At 43.1% G+C, this 10,329-nt stretch overlaps 1 pseudogene; it reads right to left on the reverse strand.

Annotated features, from left to right (window-relative positions):
• Positions 1 to 9,453: 9,453 nt before the first annotated feature.
• LOC141058998 (uncharacterized) lies at positions 9,454 to 10,071 on the reverse strand (annotated as a pseudogene).
• Between the last annotated feature and the right edge of the window lie 258 nt (positions 10,072 to 10,329).

A 10,329-nucleotide genomic window follows, 5' to 3' on the forward strand; every position in this document is an offset into this window, starting at 1 on the left:
TTATTTGCAAGAAACAGACTTGATAAACGAGGAGGGGGTGTCGCATTGTATGTTAGAAACGCGTATATCTGCACAGAGATTGAAGCTTCAGAGACTGGGAGTTCTGTGGAAACTGGGTAAGAATACAAGGACAGAACAATGGAAAGGACACCATTGTAGGCATTTACTACAGGCCGCCTGTGCAAGCTGAAACTATGGATGAACTCTTTATGCATCAAATGGCCAAGTTCTCCAAAAAATATGACATAGTTGTCATGGGGGATTTCAACTATCCAGACATTTGTTGGGAATCTCTCTCAGGCAAAACTAACAGGTCAAGGAAATTCTTATCCTCTCTTGCTGACAACTTTATCTTCCAAAAGGTAAGGGAGAAAACAAGGGGAACTGCTACCTTGGATCTAATCCTTATAAACAGGGAGGAAATGGTTGAGGAGGTAAAAGTGGCTGGGACCCTAGGAGGTAGCGACCATGCTATTTTAGAATTTTGGATAACTAGAGGCGGAAGACCTGTGAAGACTCAGACGTCAAGGTTAGATTTCAGAAAGGCAGATTTTAAGGGATTCAGAAAGAGAATTGGAGGGATCCAATGGCTGGATATCCTTAAAGACAAAAATGTCCAGGAAGGATGGGAAATCTTGAAAAATGAAATTCTCAAAGCACAGTTGTTAACAATTCCGAAAAGAGGGAAGAATAGGAAGCAGTTAAGGAAACCAGGATGGATGAACACAGAACTTAAGCACATGCTAAAAAGGAAGAAAAAAATGTTTATAAAATGGAAAGAGGGAGGCATATCTAAAGAAGAATATAATGCTGTCTGCAGAACCTGCAGGGCACAAATCAGATTAGCTAAAGCTGAAAATGAATTGAGGCTTGCAAGAGATGTCAAAAGCAATAATAAAGGATTTTGGGGATATGTCAAAAGTAAAAGAAAAGTCAAAGATGCTATAGGATTTTTACAGGATGAAAATGATGAAATGGTAAGACAGGATGCTGAGAAGGCTGAACTTTTAAATTCCTATTTTGCATCTGTTTTCTCTCAGAAAGGAAATGTAACATCAACTGTTATTCACTGTCCTATTAAGGGAATAGAAGAATCCAGGATATCTATAAACAGAAAGATAGTGAGGAAACACTTAGCTAGCCTAAATGAATTCAAGTCTCCAGGTCCAGATGAATTACACCCCAGAGTACTGAAGGAGATAGCAGAAGAAATTTTTGAACCCCTCTCTATAATCTTTGAAAATTCTTGGAGAACAGGAGAAGTGCCAGAAGACTGGAGAAGAGCAAATGTTGTTCCTATCTTCAAAAAGGGGAAGAAGGTGGACCCAGGTAACTATAGGCCGGTGAGTCTGACTTCTATACCAGGAAAGATCTTTGAACAAATTATTAAACAACATGTATGTCAATACCTGGATAAGAATGAAGTGATTAAACAGAGTCAGCATGGGTTTGTAACTAATAAGTCATGTCAGACTAACTTAATTTCCTTCTATGACGGTATCACTGATTGGGTGGATCAAGGAAATGCTGTAGATATAGTATATCTTGACTTCAGCAAAGCATTTGACAAAGTCTCTCATACAATCCTTATTGAAAAAATGACTAAGTATGGAATGGACAAGGCAACTGTTAGGTGGATTCATAACTGGCTTAGTGATCGGACCCAAAGAGTGGTCGTAAATGGCTGCACATCCAGTTGGAAGAATGTCTCAAGTGGGGTACCACAGGGCTCTGTCCTGGGCCCTGTATTGTTCAACATCTTTATCAACGATTTAGATGAAGGAATTGAGGGTAAACTGATTAAATTTGCTGATGACACAAAGCTAGGAGGGATAGCTAATACTAGGGAAGAGAGAGAGAGGATTCAAAAAGATTTAAATAAACTGGAGAAGTGGGCAGCAACTAACAGAATGGTTTTTAACAGGGAGAAATGCAAAGTACTACATCTGGGCAATAAAAATGGAAAAAGCATATATAGAATGGGAGGAATAGGGCTAAGTGACTGCACATGTGAAAAAGACTTGGGTATACTAATAGATCACAGACTGAATATGAGTCAACAGTGTGATGCAGCAGCAAAAAAGGCAAATGCAATTCTAGGATGTATTAACAGAAGCATACAGTCTAGATCACGTGAAGTCATTATTTCCCTCTACTCCTCTTTGGTCAGACCTCATCTGGAATATTGTGTCCAGTTTTGGGCACCACATTTTAAAAAAGACATCAACAAACTGGAGCAAGTTCAGAAAAGAGCGACCAGAATGGTGACCGGTCTGCAAACCCTGTCTTATGAGGAAAGGTTGCAGGATTTGGGAATGTTTAGTTTGCAAAAGAGAAGACTGAGAGGAGACTTAATAGCTGTCTACAAATATCTAAAGGGCTGTCACATTGTAGAAGGATCAACTTTATTCTCATTTGCACAAGGAAAGACTAGAAGCAATGGGATGAAACTGAATGGGAGGAGACACAGATTAGATATTAGAAAAAACTTTGACAGTTAGAGTGATCAATGAGTGGAACAGGCTGCCACGAGAAGTGGTGAGTTCTCCTTCAATGGAAGTCTTCAAACAGAGGCTGGACAGACATCTGACTGGGATGATTTAGCGAATCCTGCTTTGAGCAGGGGGTTGGACCAGATGGCCCAGGAGGTCCCTTCCAACTCTACGATTCTATGATTCTATGACTACTGGTTGGCCAGCATCCTGGATCCACGCTATAAAGGCAAATTACAAAACATCATGCCACTGGAGAACCTTGACCTAATATTGGCTAATAAACAAGCAACTCTGGTAAATCGGTTGCTTGAGGCATTCCCAGCACACAGCAGCGGTGATGGTTCTCACACGAGCCGTACGGGCCGGGGTCAGCTAGGCAGAGGTGTTCGTGGTGCACACAGCAGAAGTGGCGTTGGAGACAGGGGTTTCATGACAATGTTGTGGACTGATTTTTCAAGTACCGCTCACACAACTGGTAATACTGCATCGATGGAAAGTGAGAGGAGACAGCAGTTGTCAACTATGGTTACAAAATACTTTTCCTCCCATATCGATGTTCTCCCACACAGGTCATTCCCCTTTGACTATTGGGCCGCTAAACTGGACACCTGGCATGAATTGGCACAATATGCCTTACAGGAGCTCGCTTGCCCAGCTGCAAGTGTGCTATCGGAAAGAGTCTTCAGTGCAGCTGGATCAATCCTGACAGAAAAAAGGACCCGTCTGTCAACCCAAAATGTGGATGATCTAACCTTCATTAAAATGAACCACGCATGGGTTTCCAAGGATTTTGTCCCACCTTCCCCTGATGACACATAGGGTGAGAGAAAAATGGCTTGCTTTGGTCCACCTCTTCCTGGGACTTGACCTATTTCACCTTTTGCATCAGCTGAATGTCCAACATCAACATATGCCACTTTCTAAAACTCCCTAACTGTGCTGCCTCCCCCCCCATGGCTGGGGTCACCACCTAGCGCACGACACCGTGCGAGTGCCGTTGCCCTGGACAGGTGGGTAGGCCGACTCTTGGGCGCGGGCACTGGCACAGGGTCCCTCATAGTGCAATCAAGTGTCTCTGACGGTGGTGGTGCACACCCGCCGTCAGACACACCGCCGTACTATGAGGGGCCCAGTGCCAGTACCGACGCCCACGAGTGGGCCCCCCTTGCTTGTGCAGGGCCCCAGCATTTGCAATCTTTACCTCTCCCTGCTCCTCCGCTGTGTAGTCTGGGCCGTCAAATCCATATATTGTGCCTGACACCGTTTGAGCCTGCCTCCTGATGTATAGACATATATTTTGAATGTGTACACTATCCATACATGTTATCTGGGGATACGGTACCCTTTCTAACCTTTGTGCAATCACGTGCAATCCATACTGGGCCTAACACCGTCTGAGCCTGCCTCCTGATGCATAGACATATATTTTGAATGTGTACGCTATCCATACATGTTATCTGGGGATACGGTACCCTTTCTAACCTTTGTGCAATCACGTGCAATCCATACTGGGCCTAACACCGTCTGAGCCTGCCTCCTGATGTATAGACATATATTTTGAATGTGTACGCTATCCATACATGTTATCTGGGGATACGGTACCCTTTCTAACCTTTGTGCAATCACGTGCAATCCATACTGGGCCTAACACCGTCTGAGCCTGCCTCCTGATGTATAGACATATATTTTGAATGTGTACGCTATCCATACATGTTATCTGGGGATACGGTATCCTTTCTCACCTTTGTGCAATCACGTGTAATCCATACTGGGCGTGAGAACGGCTGGCGAGCTGTTAAGCAAGCTACAGCACCTGTGGTTTGCATACGCAAGTTTTTCATTTTTTCAGGAATGACGGTTAGGCCTAATTCTGGAACTGCGGTTGACCTGCACTTACTGGGAAATCATTGTTCGCGGGTAATAATTGTAATCAGTGATCCCCATCACTAACGTTGTTCAGCGGGTTATCTGCACCTGTAAGCGACAAACGCTGGCCTTTTCAGTGTAGCGCACATGCAGCCACGGACATGTAAGGGCATGACACACCAGTTATTGGCCAATCTCATGTGCCAGAGCCTCACGTGTCCCTCTAGTAAGCCGGACTCGGACCGCGGGGCATGACGGAGTCTCGTTCGTTAACGGAATTAAGCTTGCAATGTGTGCATCTGTTCTGTAGCTGGTATGGTTGAGGTTTCCCAGGTGGAGTCGAATTTAACCGTAGGCTCCACTCCTGGTGGTGCCCTTCTGGACATTCCTTTAAGGTTCAGCTTTGCAACCATACTTCCCACGTAAAACAAACACTTTGCCTTCATGAACGCTGTTTGGAGGGTCATGACTCGTGGGAATAACGCCGCCCAATCAGTTAACCTGCTAGAGAGATCGTTCGTTGCTCCCAAGCATGACATCACACTCCCTAGGAAGAAGGTAATGCCACTGTGGTGACCGTACTCCTGGGGGCGACACAAGTGCACTGATGCCCAGCCACTGCTCGATGAATCTGCTGGTACATTGACCCAGACCACTACATTCCCCTCGCACGCTACACGGCCTGAATCTGACCCTGATGAAACTCAGGTTACCCTTCCCATATACAGTTCCATCTTACACGGTGACAAAGAGGAAGCTGCAGATGAAAGTGCAAGTTCGGCCCACCCGCCATCAGACACACCACCGTACTATCAGGGGCCCTGTGCCAGTGCCGTCACCAACGAGTGGGCCCCCCCTGCTTGCTCAGGATCACAGCACTTGCAAAGTTGAAATACTGTGCAGTGAGATGGAAGATGGGGACGACGAGGAGTCCAGACAAGTACAGGGATTCCCGAGCGAGGAGACTTATTTGATTGTTTTCAATGTTGGGACAGCAATTTTTGGGGAGCACTATACTCTGGAGAATGATAGATGGGGCCCACCATACACTGGAACATTCCAAAGGTGGACATCAGACACTGGAGCAGCATTTACAGGGCCCATTATACACTAGAGCATTAGAAATGGGGCCCATTATGTTTGGAGCATTATTTGGGCCCATAAGACAGTGGAGCTTCATCCATGGGGACCAACATATACTGTAGCATTATGTGGAGCTCATCATATACTGTTTCAAACATTATATGGGACCAATGATTCTGTATGGAGAAATAGATGGGCCTCGTCATGAGATGTAAAAAGTGAAGTATTTTTCATTGTACTATACCGCTATTTCTCTGCCGTATCGGAGCATGATGAGTTGTGGTATGTATTAAAGGGGCGCTCTTTCACCCAGGGCACATGAAAACCTGGAGCCAGCCCTCCCCCCCCCCAACAACTGTAGCCAAATAACCCCCATTTTTCAGTGCGTAACTTGTATTATGAAGTTAATTAAGGTTGACAAGCTTAAGTAAGAAGAATTGATGCTTTTGGCATTCAAATGGGCACTGTTGGTGTGCTTCCTGTCCTCCTCTCACTGCCGACTTTTATTCCCCATTGACTTACATTGGGTTTCGTGTTTCGGTACGACCCCGACTTTTCCCTATAATCGGACGATCTTGCTCGACCCGACTAAAAGTCGCGTTTCGTTTCGTGAAACCCGACCCTAAAAAACCAAAAGTCGCTCAACTCTAGCCCTGACTTTTCCACATCACCAGTATATAAAGTGTTTTTAAACTTCAATACACCATGTGCAGAATTATTAGGCAAGTTGTATTTGAGAGGATTCTTTTTATTATTGAATAACTATGTTCTCAATCAACCCAAAAGACTCATAGATATCAAAGCTTAATATTTTTGGAAGTTGGAGTGGGTTTTTTTTTTTAGATTTGGCTATCTTAGCAGGATATCTGTTTGTGCAGGTCACTATTACAGTGCAGAATTATTAGGCAACTTAATAAAAACCAAATATATACCCATCTCACATGTTTTTTTTCCACCAGGTAAACCAATATAACACAAAATTTAGAAATAAACATTTCTGACATTCAAAACCAAAACAAACAAACAAAAAAAAGCAAAAAAAAAAATCAGTGACCAATATAGCCACCTTTCTTTATGATGCCACTCAAAAGCCTTCCATCCATAGATTCTGTCAGTTGCTTGATCTGTTTATGATCAACATTGCGTGCAGCAGCCACCACAGCCTCCCAGCCACTGTTCCGAGATGTGTAATGTTTTCACTCCCTGTAGATCTCACATTTTATGAGGGACCACAGGTTCTCTATGGGGTTCAGATCAGGTGAACAAGGGGGCCATGTCATTATTTTTTCTTTTAGACCTTTACTGGGCAGCCACACTGGAGTATTTGGATTCATGTGATGGAGCATTGTCCTGCATGAAAATCATGTTTTTCTTGAACGATACCGACTTCTTCCTGTAACACTGCTTGAAAAAGGTGCCTTCCAGAAACTGGCAGTAGGTCTGGGAGTTGAGCTTCACTCCATCCTTAACCCGAAAAAGTCCCACAAGTTTATCTTTGATGATACCAGCCCATACCAGTACCCCACCTCCACCTCGCTGGCATCTGAGTCGGAGTGGAGCTCTCTGGCCTTTACTGATCCAGCCTCGGGCCCATCAAGAGTCACTCATTTCATCAATCCATAAAACCTTACAAAAATCAGTCTTAAGATATTTCTTGGTCCAGTCTTGACGTTTTATCTTGTTTCTTGTTCAAAGGTGGTCATTTTCCCAGCCTCTCTTACCTTGCCCATGTCCCTGAGTATGGCACACCTTGAGCTTTTTGAAACTCCAGTAACGTTGCAGCTCTGAAATATGGCAAAACTGGTGGCAAATGGCATCTTGGCAGCTTCACGCTTGATTTTCCTCATTTCATGGGCAGTTATTTTGTGCCTTTTTTATCAACACACTTCTTGCGACCCTGTTGGCTATTTGCCATGAAACGCTTGATTGTTCGCGGTGATCACGCTTCAAAAGTTTGGCAATTTCAAGACTGCTGCATCCCTCTGCAAAACATCTCACAATTTTTACTTTGAGTCCATCAAATCTTTCTTCTGGCCCATTTTGCCAAAGGCAAGGAAGTTGCCTAATAATTAAGGACACCTTATATAGGGTGTTGATGTAATTAGACCACACCCCTCCCCATTACAGAGATGCAAATCACCTGGTTTACATAATTGGCAGTTGGCTTTCAAGCCTATACAGCTTGGAGTAGGACAACATGTGTAAAAAGGATGATGTGATCAAAATACTCATTTGCTTAATAATTCTGCACCCAGTGTATTTGATTGAGTCCTACGAGTTGTTGACTTCAATGCTGTATGGATGACTGGGTGACCCTCATAATTTTTTCCTGGGTTTGCTCTTTAGCAAAGCCTTTATGAGTGTAGGAGTACATCAACTACACTTTGTTAATTTTCTATGGGGCACTCCACTTGATGCCTTCAAGTGTGTATGGACGACCAGCTTGTAATTTTTGGAAGGCTTTGCATTTAGTGCACAGCCTTTATGAGTCGTGGAGTACAACTACATGACAATTTGAATAGAATATGTATGAGGCCCATTTTTATGTCTCTGACAACACAGCATTTAATCTTAATCATCCAGACGTCTATTTTCAGAAAGACAGGAAGCATAGACTGTTATCTTTATGTTGGCTTTTGAGTTGTGTTTGTTCTTCAGTAGGTCAAAATTAGTCAAGAACCATAGACTGTTGTCGTATGAGTCTTAGACATTGATTTTTGAATGGCTGATGTTTGCCTCTTCAATCAGCTCCTACAGCTTATTGTCTGCTATCTGTGCAAGGATGCAGGGTCATTGAACAATTGATGTTTGACAATATGTTGATTGACCATTGTGTGGGACTCTGTGGCTTGTTGACTTGCAAAACAGAGAAGGAAAAACCATGTAGATTGATTAAATACTCAAACAATGTGAGTTAATCCCATCACACTTTTCTCATGACCACTGGATGATAGCTTGAATGACAACAGTTATCAACTTTATAAGGGTTGCTATATGCCTCTAATGAGAGAACCAGAGACTCTTTACAAAACCGCAGCCAGGAGCTCTCTACAGGATGGCTGCCAGAACATCATGGCTGCATCATGAGGGACACAGATTTAACATTCTATAGGATTCCAGCTTAGGGAGCCACCGTCCCAACTGCAAGAATACAGATCAGCTCTATTGACCATCACCAAACTCATGGATACATTTAGGAAAGCCAGGATTGGGACCGACCGGTCACCTGGCTCTTTGGAGATGTTCGGAGAAGCCAGGTTGTGATCCTCTGGTCACCTGGTCTCATACCTGCATAGACTGTCGTTACCTCATCTCTGTTGATGATACAGATGGGGAAGTTTATGGGAGTTTATGGTCACATGCTGTACACAGCCAGAAATTCCTGCAGCCACTTGATTGTTGCTGTTGTCATCATCTTGTCAGCCTCTCGGACCAATTTTCTTTTTGTCTTTTTATTGATTTTTGAGATATGTCCAAACTTAGGTGAAGTCACTGTTGTGCCAAATTAAAGTCACTTTTTGATGACTGTCTTCAGTTTTCCATATTATATCTAATGCCATAAAATTTTTTTGTTCCAGCGGATTATTCAGGATACTCTCCAAGTATGTGACAACAGAGCTTCTTTATTCAGGAACAAAACAGGAACAATATGCTTAATAGATGAGGAATAAATCATTTATGTGTCTCTAACTGTGCAGCATCTACAGCAGGTTACTGCTCTCATACACAGACACAGGAAATACAGTCACATGCTCCCCCTGTGTGAGCCTCTGGGAGTTTTTTTTTGTTCTAACTTTATAAACAGCATACAAATCTTGGAACTAAACACTCAGACAAGAATGGAGTTGTTGCACCTTATTCCAACATCCCCATTCAACAACTACTTATCCTGTTAGTCCCATTGCAGTTCTGAAGTCCACAAACTTGGCTCTTGATAATGGCTTTGTCATTCCATTAGCTATCATCTTGTCAGACTCACAATAAACAAACTCGAGTAAATCATGTTCCACTAAGTCACGTAAGTGGTGATGTTTTACATCAATGTGCTTAGTCCTTGCACTAATCTTCTCACTGCTGGCATGTTTAATGCATCCTTGTTGTCCTCATAGATAGTTGGTTGAACTAATGGCTTACTGAAATCTTCCAAAAGTTGTTTCAACCAAATTACTTCTTGACTTGCAAAAGAAGCAGACATATATTCTGCTGCTGTGGAAGATAATGCGACTGACACTTGTTTTCTGCTGGATCAAGAAATTGAATTTTCTCCCAACTTGAGCAAGTAACCACTTGTTGATTTCCGATCACTTGAATCTCCAGCAAAATCTGCATCCACATAACCTCTGAGAGTGAGATTTCCTGATGCAGATATCTTAAAACTTAACCTTTGAGTTTCTTTAAGATATTGAAGAATTCTCTTAATTGCATTCCAGTCTCTTTGGCGTCTCTTGCTTACACATCGGCAGAGAATTCCAACTGTTGCTGTGATATTCGGATGAGTTGTGGCTGCTACTTACAGAAGTGCCCTCACTGCTTGTCTGTACCTCTCATTGCTGGGTATCAGATCTTCTCCTTCCAACTTTATGTAGAACAAATCCATTGGTGTTGAAGAACCTTTGGCTTCTGACATTCCGATCTGGTTCAGGATTGTGGAAATTTTAGAACTTTGGTTGAGAAGAAAACTCCCATCTTCTCTCTGGACATGATTTCACAAATAATATGTCACATTTACAAGGTCCTTAGTCTCAAAGTACTGGTTGAGAATTTCACCTAGGTTTGCAATTTCTTTTTCATTGTGGTAGCTCAGCAAGCTCCCATGTCTGGAGTTGGTGAAGGGACTTCATCTATTCATTGGCAGCATTTATCCACTTTTGCTTCTCGTGAATAG

The sequence above is a fragment of the Dendrobates tinctorius genome, unplaced genomic scaffold, assembly GCF_039654945.1.
Source record: "Dendrobates tinctorius isolate UK_male_01 unplaced genomic scaffold, ASM3965494v1 ptg000223l, whole genome shotgun sequence".
NCBI lineage: Eukaryota > Metazoa > Chordata > Amphibia > Anura > Dendrobatidae > Dendrobates > Dendrobates tinctorius.